This window comes from Eurosta solidaginis, chromosome 4, assembly GCF_040869045.1.
Source record: "Eurosta solidaginis isolate ZX-2024a chromosome 4, ASM4086904v1, whole genome shotgun sequence".
Lineage (NCBI taxonomy): Eukaryota > Metazoa > Arthropoda > Insecta > Diptera > Tephritidae > Eurosta > Eurosta solidaginis.
The window spans coordinates 6,168,635-6,187,131 of record NC_090322.1 but is presented as its reverse complement, the minus strand read 5'-3'; the positions used below and the strand labels follow the sequence as shown (position 1 = coordinate 6,187,131).

The 18,497-nt window shown below is 42.0% G+C and overlaps 1 protein-coding gene and 1 long non-coding RNA gene across 2 annotated transcripts in view; both read left to right on the top strand.

The window, feature by feature from the left end:
- Positions 1–861, top strand: part of LOC137248896 (uncharacterized) — a 339,657-nt gene extending 338,796 nt beyond the window's left edge. The window contains exon 3 of the long non-coding RNA XR_010952207.1: positions 826–861. This is a non-coding gene — a long non-coding RNA (uncharacterized lncRNA). The remainder of the gene's footprint in view (positions 1–825) is intronic.
- A 336-nt stretch (positions 862–1,197) lies between these two features.
- Positions 1,198–18,497, top strand: part of LOC137248891 (hybrid signal transduction histidine kinase M) — an 82,303-nt gene continuing 65,003 nt past the window's right edge. The window contains exon 1 of the mRNA XM_067779870.1: positions 1,198–1,933. The gene's annotated coding sequence lies outside the window, so the exon portion shown is untranslated. The remainder of the gene's footprint in view (positions 1,934–18,497) is intronic.

The window sequence follows — 18,497 nt, the reverse complement described above, 5'->3', positions numbered from 1 at the left end:
CCTGGGATTTCTCAAACATTGAGAAAACTATATATTTTTGATACTTTGAACACTTTTGTCATAAAATCTTAAGCAGAGGGCAATTCCCATTCTGTGAAGTGATAAAATAAATTTTCATACTTTTGAACAAATTTTTGTATAAATTTTTTTCATTTTATCACTTCACAGAACGTGAATTGCTACCCAGAGGGAAACTCGTTACCCAGAGAATCAATTCAAAGCTTCTCAAGCTCATGCCAAACTTTTTTAATTGTCTTTTAAAGTCATTGTGATCCCACAATCCCGTTTAATGACCAAACGCCGATTTCTTGCTCCAGATATTGCCATGTATAGCAAAGTAACGCAAGAAGGTGCACCCTAATGTAAGCCGTATTACACATGACAAAGCGTCTGAGCGGTAAATATGCGAAATTCCAAACTGGAAAAATTCAGTTTCATTAGCGATTTGTAATTTTTTGGATGACATACAAACACTAAATGATATTAAAGAATAATAAACACATAAGAATGTAAATTAGACCGTAACAACCCCAATTTAGGGTTGTTTTCACTAGTCACTTATCTATAAATTGTCGAAACTTTCATTTTCTCCATGCTTACTGTAGCATCGCGTCTCAGTTATTAAGTGCAAAGAAAAAGTGTAAACAAAAGTCAGCTGTTTCACTAATTTTCGTGTATTCACAATAGATATTTGCCATTTGTTCTACAAAACACAAAAATGGTATGTGATAGGGTCTAATGTACATATGAACACACGTCATGCGTTCATAGTTGAACACATATATGTATACATGATGTACTTTATTTATATTTTCACAATTGCAGTAATTATGAATGGGTCCGCATGGCATGGGAGACGAAAAAAAACTGAAACGGATGAAAAGAGTAGCACGAATAACTCAAATAAGTTGGCGAGCACACATCAAAGGAACTTTTCACAAATTATTTCCTTGTGTACATGCATATGAATAAAATGGGAAACGGAACACAGGAAATATGTTTAGCTAAAACGGAAACGAAAGAGATGAACGAAACAAGTTTATAAATTACGTAAAATATAAAAAAAAAATAAATGAGAGCACAAACTTGAGTAAAACAGTAGAAAGAAAATAACAATTTATATAACAGAGAAATTTCTCCCAACGGACACCTCTATAAGGCAGACACTTCCCTTGGCGCGACAGTTTTTATTAAAGTACAATTTTCCCCTCCCTTGGGCGGACACTATTTTGGACGGACGCGGACAGTTATATGCTATGAAATTGGACGACAAACCACTACTGAGTGAACATATACATTGAGAACTGTTTTCATAACAAACCAATCAAAAACCTCTCTTGGGCGGACGCGAAACTCCTAGTAAGCGGACAATGTGTGAGAATATATATCAATTTATAACAAGTCAATGAAATGTTCGTTAGATACTGCGTTTGAAAAACGTCGTTCTGACTCTTAAAAAGTAAGGTACTGCATGTGTTTATGAAAAATAACACTGAAGATGGCACAACGCCGAAATCGGTTTGTCTCCAGACCAAATTTAACAAAGAATGACAGAAAATCGTTTCAATATACATAAATCAATTATCCACCCTGTTGGAAAATCAACAAAACAAAAAGAAAAGTAAGACATCCAGATTGCCTAAAGCTAGGTTAGGTTGAACTTCCGCCCCGCGAAGGCCTCACATAAACTGAATGTGCCCATTGTGTTACCGGAAGTTTATTCCACGATCAAATTGAAAATCCCCCGCAAGAACAAGGATATATGTAATAAAATAACCTCGTCCGTTCTAAGATCCACCCTAATAGCTGCTTGTATACGTGAAAATTTGAACCTGCTAATGGATATGAAAGAAGAAGGGTATGCTAACCTAAAAGCTAGATAGATCACGAGCGAATGGAAGCCATTAGACAAGGATGCAGTATTTTGACCAAGGTAAATAGAAATATAATAGTTACAAAGTGAGTGTAAATCACCATAGTTATCATTATAATTAGGCCTCGATGCACTGCGACCTTTATTTAGATCTATTGTGCTTGATCTTTCAGCTTATTACTGTATGTGGCGGCTTTTATAATATTTAAGTACCTCTTCAGGCGCTCAACTCCATATCACGAAGGGATTAAGAGTAACGTCACCTAGATGGGAGAGTCTCTGTCTTGCCAGAGCGACGTACTCGCAGAAAATGTGAACCGGCGTTTCATGATCCAACTCCCAAAGGTAACATATTTGTGTATCGGCTAGATATAACATATTTAGGTGATATCGTAGACTACAGTGTGCCGCATAGTACCCAGTGAAAGTTCCTAGGTCCCCTCTGCTTATACTAATGAGTTTGGCTGTTACTCTCGTTGCTGGGAGTATAGACAATTTGGCAAGCCTTTGCCCTGGGCATTCAATCATTGTGAATGGGCAATAATAATTATTATGTATAAATATATGGCATTGAGGTCATTAAATTTTCAAATTCACCAAATTACTAATTATTATCTGTAATAGGTACTAATTGCTCTGATCAGTTTAAAGATAGTCTTGAGGCGTGTACGCGTATCAACTCCTTTCTTTGCAATATATAACACGAAAGATGAATCAGTTGAGTTGATTAAATTTTAATTATACTTTTTACAAGGTCATTTATTTATTATTGAAAAGGCTGAGCGGTGACTTTAAACTAGAAAGGCGTTCGTGACAGAAAAATATGATCAAACAATTTATATTTTATTAAAATTAAAAATTCATTCGCAGTTGAGTTATTCAAGCGATTGAACGAAATGGCTATGAAAACCGAACCAATCGGGATATCTTTACGTAAGAGCAACAAGCATAAATGGGGTTTACATTTTTATTGCACGAACCGCTTTGTACTTGCGGCTGCCTGAATTAGTACCACAAATAATAGATACGTAAAACGGGGTGCCAAGTCTACCGAAAAGACATTTCGCTTTTCTCACTATCAAACGCCTGCTTTCCTTCACGTTAGTTGGCGATATTAGCTCCAAACCTGTGTAAGTTGACCCAATGACTCGAGGGGTCAAAAAATCCTAAACCTTTTGGAAAGATGGCTGAAATCTTCTCTGAATCTGTGGATATTTGTTCTTGTCCGACCACTTCTGTCACTGAGAAGACCTTTAATATCAGTAAGGACACCTAATATGCAAGTAGGAAAATTTTGAAACCAACCATAGTCTTTTCCAAGATGACGTAGTTGTTTAATAACTTAGGTTAGATATCCTGTGGGGGGATTTTTCAGTTTCTGAAGTGCTTAAGGACCGACCAGTTCAACCTCAGTTCAGGCAATCTGAAAGCCTTACTTTTCATAAACTTAAAAGCGTTACTGAGTAGCGACAAACTAGGACACTTAAACTTAAACTTAAGTACAAGCAGAAGTATCTAACGCATAATTGGTTTTATTCGGGGAGTCACTTTTTTCATACGGCAAACACATATGTATTTCCGCAACAAGTATGACGTTTTTTTTACAGATATAAATTTATATTTAATATCTTACTTTGTCAGCTGACGGGGAGTTCGCGTTCGTCGAAGAAAGGATTTCGATTAATTTATTATGAAAACTGGTCTCAGTGTTCGCTGATAAAAGGTTCGTGTCCGCTCAGTAGAGGGTTTTCATCACATTTTTTTAGCAAATGCCTCTCCGCGTCCAGCCAAGAGTGTCCACCTAACGGAGGGCAATTTGCTCTAAAAACTGTACCTAAAACTTGGTGCAAAGAAAATTATTCGCTCAAAGGAGGTGTTCACTTAATAGAGGTGTTCGTTGGAGGAAGTGTTTCTCTGCACTTCTAAGTGACGCCAGTGTCGAAATGACACAAACGTCGAATGTGTTCGGGTCTTAAGGATTTTTGCGCCGTTGTACTTTGCTGCGTCAGTTTCCCTATGATCAAGTTTTCACTCGAGTTCTATGAGTTCTACTTGCATCGCCTGGTTCGCACTACCAGACTCTGTCTTAGCAGATAAAAAGCTTTATTTTGTAGAGTATACCAAAAGCTTTTAATACGCAAAATTTAAGATGCAGAACCTAGTTGGACATGATATTTTCCGGAAAGCATCTAACATAACTTAAAATAAGAGGCCCTCAATTGCCCCCTGCTTAAAGTAGCATTATAAAAAGTTAAGATTTTTTCTTCTTTTCGTTCATACTGTGCTGATCCGGAAATAAACAGGTCCTCAGGTCCTAAAAGCTGACTACTACTGCTATAGCGTTTTCCAAGCGGAAAAATTTGCCGTAACCAAAGCAGTAGAAACACTGGAAGAGAATAGCTTAAACTGCAACCGTGTTAACTTTTATATTGACAGCCAAACAGCAATTAGGGCAATAATCTCGTATAGCACAGCATCTAAAAGTGTGTTACAGTGTAAGCAGTCTCCGGAAAAATCTCCCTCGAAGCGCAGATAGGGACAGGGAGAAGCATACATCTATATTGGGTCCCAGATCCAATGGGCATAGATGGGAATGAAAAAGCAGATGAACTAGCTAAAAAGGGCGCATCCCTTGAAGCTTGCTCCGTAGACGTCTCAATTAGACTGAGCGAGATTAAGCGAACGCGAGAGGTGCATATGATCGACCAAGCGGGAAAAGCGTGGGTTCAAGCGCGGGGCTGTTAGGTTAGGTTAGGTTGAACTGGCCGGTCCATGAGGACCTCACATAGACTGAATAAGTCCGTAGTGTTACCAGAAGTTTGTTTTTAACGACCAAACTGAAAAACCCTATCAAGAACCAGGACCTATGTTATAAAATAACTCCGTCCTCTTGGCAAATACTAGAAGCTTCCTAGGACTTAAGCCACTTGCTGCTTCTATATCTGACAGCTGTATCGCTCCTAATAGCTGGAGTCTTAGCCTGGCAAGTGCAGGGCACGAGCACAGAACGTGCTCGATCGTTTCCTCCTCCAACCCGCACTTTCTACATCTGCTATCACTGACCAAGCCTAATTTAAAGGCATGTGACGCCAGAAGGCAGTGTCCAGTCAGAATACCCGTCATGAGTCTACAGTCCTCTCTTTTTAATGATAGAAGCAACTTTGTTAGTCTAAGGTTGTAAGACCTACACATAATCTTCGACACTTTACAGCCCCGCTTGGTCGACCATGTGCACCTCTCGCCTTCGATTAATCTCGCCCAGTCTAATTGGGACGTCTAAGGGGCAAGCTTCAAGGAATGCGCCCTTTTTAGCTAGTTCATCCGCTTTTTCATTCCCATCTATTCCCAAATGCCCTGGGATCCAATATAGATGTATGATTCTCCCTGTCCCGATTCTCTCCAGAGACTGCTTACACTCTAACACGCATTTAGATGCTGTGCTATGCGAGATTATTGCCTTAATTGCTGCTTCACTGTCAATATAAAAGTTAACACGGTTGCAGCTTAAGCTATTCTCTTTCAGGGTTTCTACTGCTTTGGTTACGGCTAATATTTCCGCTTGGAAAACGCTACCGTAATCCGGCAGCCTGTAGGATCTGCTTATTTCCGGATCAGCACAGTATACCGCAGAGCCCACTCCTTCCACTACTTTGGAACCATTTGTGTACACATGTATCGCCTCGTCCGCCATTTGCGCACCCTTTCGCCAACCGTCCACCTCTATTGTGGCCTTAAGATCTCCCTCGAAGCGCAGATAGGGAATCAGGTAAACTGTTCGTCTTGTGATTGATGACGCTATACTACTATGGCCATATGGTCGGCGCTCAAGCTGCCCCGAGGCACCGAGCCTGGTTGCGGTTGTTAATGCTTTGTTCTTTGCTACCAGGTCTACAGGTGGAATGTGCAGAATGGCATACAGTGCATCCGTCGGGGTTGTTTTCAGGGCTCCCGTAATGCTAACCATCGATAGTCTGCATACCCCCTCTATTTTTTTGAGGTATGTTGTTTTTTGTGTGGCTTTCCACCAAACAAGAACTCCATAGTATAGATTAGGGCTTACAATCGCTATAAAAACCCAATGAGAAAGAGAGGGCGATAAGCCCCACGTACACCCCAGCATTCTTTTACATGCATAGAGTGCCGTTGAGGCCTTCTTGACCCTCTCCTCCATGTTGAGCTTCCATGACAGCTTACTGTCTAGGATGATTCCTAGATATTAGATTCAAAGGGGTTGGGATTCAAGGGGTTGTGTAGCGCAATATATAGCTTCTCCAACCCAATTGTCAACCTCACCTTCGAGCGGCGAATCCCGTTTCACTAACAGACGAGGCTCTGGCGACCCCAAGCTCCTCATGGAACTTGGGGGTGGGGAGGGAGGGTTGGCCTGAAGGTTTAATGTGGCCATATAAATCGTTCCCGAGATGGTCGGGCCAGCACCTTAATGGTGCTGTGTTACCGGAGCGTATCGGATCTGTATCCGACAAAGGACCATCACATCGATAACACTCCCCAAAGCCTTCGGGGAGTAACTAATCGCTACAACAACAACAACAACAACAACATTCCTAGATATTTTGTGCAAGGTTTCTCCTGTAAGGTCACCCCTCCTAACTTAGGCCTGGTCCAATTTGGGACCTTGTACCTCTTTGTAAACAAGATCATATCCGTCTTCTCCGCATTGAATTTCAACCCGAAATTAGTTGCCCAGGTATGAATATCCCGAAGCGCCCGATCCATCAAAGAACTAATCTTTGGAAGGCACTTTCCACTTATGACAATTGCAACGTCATCTGCGTAGGCCGTAAGTTTTACGGGTCTCTCATCGAAGCGTCCACAGCAGAAGTGATAGCACCCCTCCCTGCGGCGTGCCCCTGTCCACTGATTTCGTGGCCTCGTACAATCCCCATTGTGATGTAATCTTTCTGCAATTTAACATGCATCCGATCCATCTGATTAAGGCAGGATGTACTTTAATGTAATTAAGACCATACATAATCGCTCCTTTTGCAGCATTATTGAAAGCCCCGGCAATGTCCAAGAAGATTCCTAGAGCATACTCCTTAATATCCAGAGATGTCTCTATGCTTATTACCACCCTATACAATGCGGTGTCTACCGACTTGCCCTTGGTGTACGCATGCTGTGTTGTGGAGAGCAGCTTTTCATCCACGTTGGACTTTATGTACACATCTATCAGCCTCTCAAAGGTTTTGAGCAGAAATGATGTTAAGCTAATAGTCTTTGGGATACACGTGACCGATCTTCCCCGCCTTTGGTAGGAAAGCTACACGAGCAGTTCTCCAAGAGTGTGGTTCATGATTCAGTCTTATGCACCCATCGAATATTATTTTAAGCCATTCCACGACCGCCATACTTGAAACTTGTAGTAGGGGCTGTAAAGTGTCGAAGATTATATGTAGGTCTTACAACCTAAGACTAACAAATTTGCTTCTATCATTAGAAAGAGAGGACTGTAGACTCATGAGGGGTATACTGACTGGACACTGCCTTCTGGCGTCACATGCCTTCAAATTAGGCTTGGCCTCTGATAACAGATGTAGGAATTAGCCTGGCACTTCCTCCAGTTATTAAGAGTGATACAGCTGTTAGATCTAGAAGCAGCAAGTGGCTCAAGTCCTAGAAAGCGGCTAGTATTTGCCAAGAGGACGGAGTTATTTTATAACATAGGTCCTGGTTTTTGATAGGGTTTTTCAGTTTGGTCGTTAAAAATAAACTTCTGGTAACACTACGGACTCACTCAGTCTATGTGCGGCCTCATGGACCGGCCAGTTCCACCTATCCTAACCTTCGTTTATACGAGGTTGTTATCCTTTTTCTTGTATTATTTAATCACAATTAAGACATAGCGTGCCATTTAGCTCGTGGTTTCCCATTTCATTTAATTTTTTTCTTTTCTTCATTTACGCGAGCTTCGTTAAAAATGGCTTAACTAAGAGAAATTATTGTTTTGATTAATTAATTGAAGAGTTGGCGAAAAAAATTGCTAGCATTTAATAAGTGAAATAAATGCCGACAAGTTGTGAAAAAAATAATAAAAATAATTTAAAATTCAGTCACTATTTTGAGTAGTTGCACGATTTTATTGTTGCCGGCGATCTCGTTATTGGATAGTGACACTATTGTTGTGTTTTTTTTTTTTGTTTTAATGTGTCTTTTGTTTTGTGCGATTTTAATTTGTTTTAATGTAATTCAATTTCTATTACAATTGTAATTGTGTGAACTTTTTACATTGAAATGCAGTTTTTTTTTTGTACATAATATGAAATGTAAACCTATGTATTTCTTATCTACAAAAAAAAAAAAAAACTTATAGAAATTGGCACAAAAACGCTTACTGGCTTAATGTTCAAACTATTCAATTATCATATTTTTTTTTTTTTTGTAATTTTCAATTTCCACACTGCATTTGCGGAAATCCACGTGTTTTCGCTCACAAGTTGAAATTTTTGAATTTTCTACTTTTTTGTTTAAACTCAAATTTTTGCTTTCAACTTTATTTGATTTATGTAAATCACTCTGGTATTATTCCTTTTATCCGTTTTCAGATTTTTAGACGTCGTAGTAACGTTATGTGGCGCGGTTAGTGCTAAACTGTTTAGCTAATTTGCAAGTAAATCCATCGTCAGTCGCTCCAAAAACACAAACACACAAACGCCGCCAATTCAATTTGGTGTGTGCGGCTCCCGGTTGACCGCTCGTCCTCGACCGTCGAGCGACCCAGCGTTTGTCAAGCTAAAAACGGTGTTTGGCGGTGCTGGACGAATCCACTTTGTAAATGCCTATGTGTCTCATACTACAATAACAAACACATTTACTATTATTTCTACTGTGTATGTATGTGTGTCTGCCTATTTGTTAGTTTGTTTGCCTAGTTGATTTGTGTAGCGCCTCAAAGCTCAGAGCTCGACTTCAATGCGCTAAATTTGATTATAATGTGATAGTGCAAATTAAATCTGCCTCATCAGGCATTGTCTGCGGGCTTTGCTATGTTGATCTGACGTTGACAACATCGTTTATGTCAGCGACTTTGTTAAGTAGTGATTTCGTTTAGTAAATGGGATGAAATGAGATAAAATGATGTGCTATTTGGAAGGCCCTTGAGTATGGAGGTGGGACCCTAGTCGATAAGTAGCACTCTAATTTAGAAGTATGGGAAAGAAAGGCATTCGTTTGCAAATTCGTTTTTTGAAATTTCATGTAAGGCTTCAAAATCCCTTGTGGGCTGAGCGCATGAGTTTAAGCAAAATCTCAGTTACTTTGGTATCTATTTGTCTTGCAGAGTTTGCGGGCAAACCCGAAAAGAAATTGCAGAGTGTGGATCAAGGGCTGGGCGAGTCCACACATCGTCTCCTTAACTTAGTTTCAGTGGCACTGCAACAAACAAAGGACACAGATGTCCGCTTAATTATTGGCTTCATCTGATTGAGGGCCCAATATCCCAGTATTTGAAGGTATTATTGAAATGATCGAGTGAAACAGTTCGTATTGGAATGTAAAACTTCATGTTGCCATCTTCCGTATTTAAACTCAACGGTCTGATATATCCGCGCATGATCACGCCACAACCTTTATTTTGGTTTTATAAGCAAAAGCATTTGGGAAGTGATACCGAATTGATACGCTGCGTAACAGGGACAAGCATCAGTAAGGTACTTGTCCGACTATCTTGGGAACGAATCTTCCAACCTTCCCTTCTTCGTCGTCGAATTTTCCTTCCCCACGTGATCGTTCAGTACGTTCGCCAGAGTCTTGCCTGTTTAATACGTTTACATATGGAACAGAATTCGTCTCATGTAAGGAAAGGGACAAAGTGGTTGGAGAAGGTGTGTGCCTAAAAAGGTATAAATACCAGCGGGTCAGAAGTGGGATAATAAGGGTTGACTAACGTAATTTCCATAGAATAACGACTACTTCTTGTTCTGGTCTCTTTCATTGGTTAAATCGCGAGTTGTATTAATAAAGATGTAAATTTTTGTTGTGCGCAGGGGATTTCTCTCACCTCTCACAATCTTCGGGTTTCTTCAAGTTAGAAAGCACACTTAACTCAAAACACCTTTTGGGGAGTGGAAAAAAATAATAGTTTCCGTGGCAGTCGAAACTGCTTTAGAAGGCGAGATGTTGCGGAAAAGAGCTGCCGCCTCTTCTTTGAACAGCCGTTTTGCGAGTATGATCTGGATCAATTTTTGCTGTAATTCTTCCTGCAACACATTTATTTATCTCTTCTCTCTTTCTCCTCATGTAAGGTTGACGAACTTGACAGCCCACTCTAATATACCCACACATATTAACATACACACAAGTACATACAGGAACCAGCCACAGCCACGATCGCCGTGTACAAGATGACACCTCCTACACTTTGACATTCATGCGAACCAACCAAGTAAAGCAAATAGCAGATGACAAGCGAAGTTATCACACCCCAACGGTACGTGAAATCAGTCTTTGCACCACAACGCCAACCACACACACACCCACACCCTGCATTACCGGCACCACCCACCCATGGCTTAACTCAACAAATTACTATTTGAATTTCTTTAAGTTGTGCTGAATGAATGATTGCTGCGTTATGCAAATTGAATTAATTCAATGAATTTGCATTGTAAGGCAAAAAGTAAATGATAAAGCAGCGGCACGAACTGTAAAACGAGCTTAATCAGCTATGAGTGTGTGCGTGTATATTATATTTACGTTGTAAATGAATGCGGTCGAAGTAAAAGTGTATCGAATTTGTTGTTAGTGAAACTAGTTTACGGACTAGCTCGAAAAAGTTCGATTTGTACCACATACAAAGTCAAGGTTTTTCTATCAGTGAGAGTTTGAATGCAACCCAGTAGATTTTTTTTGTTTTTAAATGGAAAAACCTGCCGTTCTGCCAGACACTCTTAAAATTCTTTTTTACCTTTGAAAACGCATAAAAACAATCACACTTGAAGTGAATTAAGTTTTCAGGCAGTTGCCCAAAATACAATAAAAAATACTTAGTCAAGTGGGGAACATTTTCACAAAGATATTCAGCCATTTTTCGGTTTTCAAATTCGAGTAAATTTCTCGAATTAGATTTAAAAAGTTTTTTGGTTTTCACAAATCTAGAAAATGGTTCGATTCAAATTTGAGTAGTATTAAACAAGGTATTTGAAACTAATAAATAATATATACATTTAACGGTTAATAAAACTATTAAAAAATAAAATAAATGTAAGGCGCGATAACCTCCGAAGAGATCTAAGGCCGAGCTTCTCTTCCAATTTGCGTCGTGCTCCTCTTGATTTTCCTTACAAATTGGCCGGACGGGACCTACTTGTTTTATGCCGACTCCGAACGGCATCTGCAAGGCAGATGAGTTTTCACTGAGAGCTTTTCATGGCAGAAATACACTCGGAGCGCTTGCCAGACACTGCCGAGGGGCGACCCCGCTTAAAAAAATTTTCTTCTAATTAAAAACCTTATTTTTAAAATTTTGATGTTGCTTTATCCGGGGTGTGAACCCAGGGCATACGGTGTGGTAGGCGGAGCACGCTACCATCACACCACGGTCGCTGCCAATTATGGGCATTATTCGAATAAACTTTTACTTAGACGAATGTTCGATCAAAAATAATTTATTTATAAATAAATTATTACACAATAAATTTTTGATGGATAGCTTATTTTAAAATAAATTTTTGTTTTGATTTTTTTTTCAAAAACTCAACACGAACATAAAGATATAAAAAATATGTGTGCATGTATGTATGTGTGTGGCAGAAAACAAGTGTTTGTTTCTTATTATTTTTGTTTGTTATTCGAACAGTAAACAAAATAATGTAACGAATTTTCTGCAAATCCTCTTATTTGCCCTTTTGCTAGGTTCGTATCGCTAAACTGTTGAATAAATAACTCCAATATTGAATAATGGAAAAATGGCCTTTATTAAAATACTTCACAATAACACTGAAACTGTGCAACGAATAGCTTAATAACCAAACTGATAGCTTAAAGGAAACTGACTTTCAAAATAATACTGCCATTGCTCGCTAGATATCGTCTTAGTCGTAACTGCTTGACAACTCAAATCAAACTGAATTCCAGCGCCTCTACACTTGTCGCCTTTTATACTCTTTGATTTAAACGTTCACATCTTCTAGGCGCTTCCAGAATCTACTAGTCCATCAGCTCTCAAACTTCTCAGCTGTAACTACAATTGCACAATTTTATAGCTTTTCTCATTGCATACTTTCAGGAGTATCTCAGATATATGCATGTGTTTGTGCATTGACTCTCCGCTGCTCGTATACATGGTACATATGTGTAGACGCAATTATTGTTTCGTTTATGTAGATACATAATGATTGAATTATTGATGTGAATTCGCGCCACTGCTTAGCATCGGCTTAGAGATAGCAGCACCCCTTAGTTTTGCTAATATTCGTAACAATAATTTATTCGTTAATCAAATAAAACTTCTTGAATTAAGCAAATCCTAAACTGTGGCTTCAAATTTTATTCAATTATTTCACAGGCTTGATTATTTAAAAATTAAATATGTATATTAGACTGGGTCGATTTATTAACCGATATCGCGCCATTGATTTTTCGATAGGATTTGGGCTCAGGAAAAAAGTTCCACTACGCAAATAATTTTCGAACCTGTGAAATTTCATTTTTTTTTTTTTTACTTTTTTTCGACTTTGATTTTTAAGGTTTTTTTCATGACCTACTAAAAAAACTTTTCATCTGATTGTACAATTTTCATGTACATTCATATATATTTTTTTTCTTTTTTTTTTCAAAAAACTTTATCGACGGTTTTAGCGGACAAAATTTTACAATAAAATGAAAATTTTTTAATTGGGTCATGAAAAAAACTTTAAAAATCAAAGTCGAAAAAAGTAAAAAAAAAAAATGAAATTTCGCAGGCTCGAAAATAATTTGTTTGGGTATGCGTAGTGGAACTTTTTTTCCTGAGCCCAAATACTATAGAAAAATCGATGGCGCGATATCGGTTAAATTTCTTCCATACAAATCGACCCACCCTAATGTATATAAAAATTTGTTCTTAAAAATATTTATTGAAAATTTAGAAGATTCATATCTTTTTATTAGCTGCAATAAAATCTATAAAAGAATTCACAAAAGCCGTTTTCGAGGGAAAAAAAGAAATAAAAATTTCAGTTAAATCGATAATGCAAAATCCATTATTAGCAAGAGCTGGTGTGGAATGCCCCATATTTTTTGTTCTGTACAAGCCTCACACAGAAGGCCTGAAACTCAGCTTGGAGTTCACGGAGATGTTTTGTTTTTATTACATTTACTTTAATTAATATAAACTGGCAAATTGTGTTTGCTGTTGTTTTTGTACTTTCTGAAGTGTTACAAACTCGCTTAACTATGAGTATATGACTTGTGGGACTGTTTTTCAGCAAGCATTGACGATAAAATAAATTCATGCTTACAACCTGATGTTGACGAAGACCCACAGTGCACTATGGGCCAAGCCACTCCATGCAATGGTTAAAGACTACTTCTCGTTGCACCACTGATCAGATTTCCATTTGAAAGGGCTGAACCCCTTTGTCGTTTTTAAAACTTATCAATGTATGTCACTGCGAGGACAGGCACCTTGTAGTGGTGCAGGGGCTTACGCCGATCACAAGTTGTCGCGAGTCGGCCGGATGGGAGCAGCCTCGCTACTCACATCCGACTGATTCGTCGCGCATGCGAGCGGTAACTAGGAACTGTCACCTCCTAATCCAGGGTGTTATGCGACACCGTGCCCATTGGACTGGTTTGCAGCCAGGAGGTTTACAACACCGGCTGTATTATAACGGCGCCTCCCTGACACCGGGCCACCTTGGGGAGTAACTATGGCCTTACCGCGTCAAGGGGCTCTGCCGCGGTGGACGAACCGAGTTCCCCTATTATACCGAATAGATCACTACGCTTGCCACGGCAGGCATGTGATCGTACGAACAAGATGATAAATACAAACACAAATAAAACCAACAACAACAACAAAAACAAATTGAAGGGAGGGATAGCAAGTTGACAGCAAAGAGTGGCGGTAACAACAAACGCCGAAGGGAAAAGCATGGCGAGAGAACCTACTCCCTAAGCCACCTAAACCTGACTGCGGAAGAACTTGCCCTTTTTAAGGAGCATGCCAGGGACGACGATGACCAAACGTTCGGAAGCGAGACGGTCAAGAAGGTCAAAAAAGACACGGCAGGCAAGAACCAGCACCAGAGTGGGCAGAGCACCACCAAGACGAGTAGCGAAGGCAAACATCACAGTGGGTTAATCACCACCGTGAAGACTAACACAGCCAGCAGAAATCAGCAGCACAGTGGGCAGAGCACCACGAAAGTGGAGAGCAGCGTCAAACCACAGCATGGTGGGTTAATCACCACCAGTGGGCCAAGCCGGGCAGAGGCAAAAATCGCAGCCAGCAACAGCCTTTGCGAAACCCGGCAAAGGAGACCCCGAGAGGAGACGCAAGAGAAGCGGGAAAGTTGAAACCGCAAACGCTCACCCTCAAGGGAGAGACATTGCCATAGCAGCAGGGAGTCAGCAGCTAAGAGACACCTGGGTGAAGTGCATGATCGCCAGTACCCAGGGGAAAGAAGACGGTCCAAGTCAAGGGACGACAAAGCCGAACGTGACGGAGGAAGGAAGAGGTCGAGTTTAGACCGCGGAAGACGATCGCCAAAGGAAAGTGCGAATGCCAGAGCAAGGTCATCGTCGTTCGAGGACTCTGGCACAGAGCATCGCCATGGTGCGAGCTGGCCCGAACTGGGGGAGCCAGGTGGCTTCGACGACCCAAGAAGAATCGGGCTAAGTGGCGCAGGAAAGAAGTGGTACATTCGATACCTGAAGCAGGGAAGGACCCCGGACAGTGCACGCGAGAAGGCATTGCAACACATGAGGCCGAGCAAGAAGAACCCATCCGCCTGGAAATCAAGGCGGGGTGAGAGGGAAACGGCAAGAGGCGAGCACGCATCGCATCACCGCGGGTCACATAACCGCGGGAATCAACAAAAAAGCCGTAATGAGAAGCAAAGCGCTCCCGCTGACAACCGAAGAAGAGGTCAGGCACGACGGGAGGACGCAACGCAGACCAGGGGACAGAGAGCTTACCCCACACCGTCTACCTCGAGAAGAGCGAATGCGCCGCTGCCAGCACCTGGTACATCAACTGCGCAGGGGAGGCCAAAAATGCAGGGCTACTCGGATGCCTTAAAGAGCATGCGGATGGCGGTGCTTCCAAAGCAATACCCGGCGGAGGTCTTGCGCCAGGAAGAGCTGACGCGGCTGCAAGACTCGATAATGATCGAGGTATCGAAGGGATGGGGAAAGCAATCTCTGGCTTTCTGCGGCGTGTACTTTAGGCCAGGATTACTCCTTGTAGACTGCAAGGATCAGGAAACAGCCGAATGGCTGAACAGAGTCACACCAACTCTGCATAGTTGGGAGGGCCCTGCCCTTATTACGAGGAAAGGGGATGATATACCGCCGACGCACACCGTCACTATGTATCTCCCCAGAAGTAGCGACAAAGAATTCGCACTTAAACTGCTGAAGGCACAGAACACCTTCTTAAATGTTGGGATGTGGCGTATAATCAGCAGCAGTGCTGAGGAGGGGGGCTTGCGGGTAAACATGGCAATTGACGAGGCATCGTTCATTAAAATAAAGGAAGCTAGCTTCAAGGTGAACTACCGGTTCAGCTTCGTCCCGGTCAGACCTTGGAAGCAAAAAGCCCCAGCCAGTGTGGAACAACCCCACGTTCCAGGACAAGTCCAGAGCACTGGGGAGCAAAGCGAGGAGGTAGCAACAACATCCAGGGCAGCAACATCCAACCAGTGCCCAACCAGTGTCTCGTCAGCCACAGGGTCAACAACCGGGTTAATCACCGGTAAAGAGCATACGCAAGCTCCATCAACAGAGGAGCTCCTGGAAGGTCTAAACTTAGAAGACCTAGGTTTGGAGGACAGAAGAGAGGAAACCCGCGACTGTCCGATGAGGACGAGCCGGTAAGGCTTCAGCACTGACCGGCCCATACACAAAGGTTGCCCAGATCAACCTGCACCATGCTAAAGCTGCTTCGGCAGTAATAGCACGCAGGTTTGCCTCGGAAGATCTGGGCATAGCACTCATCCAAGAACCTTGGGTGTACAAAGGTCAGGTGAGAGGCTTAAAAGAGAGAAATAATAAGGTAATTTGGGATCTTTCTCAAGAAAGACCAAGAGCGTGTGTAGTGCTTAACAACTCCATTAACTATTTTTGCATTACAGAGTTTATGAGTCAAGACCTCGTAGCAGTTCAGGCGACGATGGTAACACAAGGAGAGTCAACAGACATCGTCTTCGCAGCGGCCTACTTTGCGGGAGACAACTATGAGGTCCCTCCAGAGGGTGTGAAGAAACTGACGGAATACTGCAGATGGGCAAAAATACCGTTGATCATGGGATGCGACGCGAATGCGCACCACGAGGTATGGAACAGTACAGACACCAATTCGAGGGGTGAGTCCGTTCTTGAATTTATTATTAGTAATGACCTAAGCATATACAACGTTGGGAATTCACCAACCTTCATCACTAGGTCTAGAGAAGAAGTCCTGGACATAACCCTGGGTAACGATCTGGCTGATGAGCTGGTCTCTGGATGGGGGGTTTCCTCTGAACCCTCAATGTCGGACCATCTTATTATCCAGTTCGTCATCGGGGCTATGCCCATAGAAGGACCACCAAGGCGAAACCCCAGGAACACAAACTGGGACATGTTCAGGAACATAATACAGGGAAATCTTCCTATCATAGATAGTAGGAACAGAGGAACAAGTTATATGGAATTGGAGACAAGAGTTAATAACTTCAACCGTGTCATTATTGAAGCGTTTAACTCTAGCTGTCGAGAATCCAAAGGCCAAGGAAATAAAACCCCCTGGTGGTCGAGGAAACTCTCGTAAATGAGGAAAACCGTGCGCAAACTCTTTAACCAAGCGAGGCGCACGGGAAACTGGGAGCAATACACAGCGAATCTAACAGCATATAACAAAGAGATTAGAAAAGCTAAAAGAAAGAGCTTCAGGAAATTTTTCGAGGGTATTTCGGAGGTTCCAGAGGCGGCAAGGCTCCACAAAGCCCTAGCCAAGGACCAAAGGGAGACACGACTATCAATTAAGCTCCATGATGAAACCTACTCAAGGACTGAGGAAGAAAGAGCACGTGCCCTGCTTGCAGCTCATTTCCCGGACGCATCCTCGGATACCTCAACGGAGGAGGCTCGAGAAGGGAGACCAACACCCACAGATTGGAACCTCGCTAAAGAACTCTTCAACGATGGCACAGTTAAGTGGGCAGTAAAGTCTTTCCAGAGCTACAAGTCTCCGGGAGTGGATGGTATATATCCAGCCTTTCTGCAGCAGGGCGAGGAATTGATCCCACACCTGGTCAGGATTATGAGGGATAGCCTCGCACTGGCATACATCCCGATGGTGTGGAAAAGAGCAAAAGTGGTCTTTATACCTAAGGTGGCTAAAAAGGACTACTCCAGTCCTAAGTCCTTTAGGCCTATAAGCCTGACATCCTTTGCTCTCAAAGCAATGGAGAAGATTGTAGACCATGAGATTAGATCAAAGGCTCTCGTTAGAGTGCCACTACATAAAGATCAGCATGCATACAGAACAGGCAGGTCGACAGAAAATGCACTGTATCAGCTGTCCACAGAAATCCAAAGTGCGCTCGAGTGCGGGGAGATAACTCTATGCGCATTTTTGGACATAGAGGGGGCTTTCGACAACACGACACACGAAAGTGTGAATCGGGTACTCGAGAGAAGAGAGATACAGCGTCCAATCCGTATGTGGATAAACGCCTTATTGCGCACGAGGATTGCCGAAACCTCAAGTGGGGACGGTACAGTAGAGATTAAAACAACGAAAGGATGTCCACAAGGGGGCGTCCTGTCACCCCTGCTGTGGAGCCTGGTAGTAGATGAACTTCTACAGAGGCTCTCAGACAACGGAATCCGATGTCAGGGGTACGCGGATGATATTGTTATCATTGTAAGGGGCAAATTTGAGAGCACCCTTTGCGACATAATGCAAAGGGCATTGAGGTTAACGAAAGAATGGTGTACTGAGGTAGGGCTAAGCATCAACCCTAACAAGACATCCATTGTGCCCTTTACCAGGAAAAGGAAACTGGAAGGGATTAGGCAAATCACAATGGATGGAGTACAGATGGAGTACACGTCTGAGGTGAAATACTTGGGAGTCACGTTTGACTCTAAGCTCTTATGGAAGAAACACGTCGACAACACCATATCAAAGGCTACAAGAGCAATAATCGTGTGCAGACGTATTGCAGGAAGATCCTGGGGATACAGCCCAAAGATCCTAAGATGGATGTACACTATGATAGTGAGACCTATCATAGTGTACGGAGCAGTTGCGTGGGCATCAAGAACAACCATGGTGACCGTGTACGTGGGACACCTCCAGGATTGAAGCGCTTCACCAGGAACACACTATAATATGGTACACCGATGGCTCGAAGACACCGGAGGGCATAGGAGCGGGGATCTTCGGGCCCCGAACCAAAATATCCCTACCACT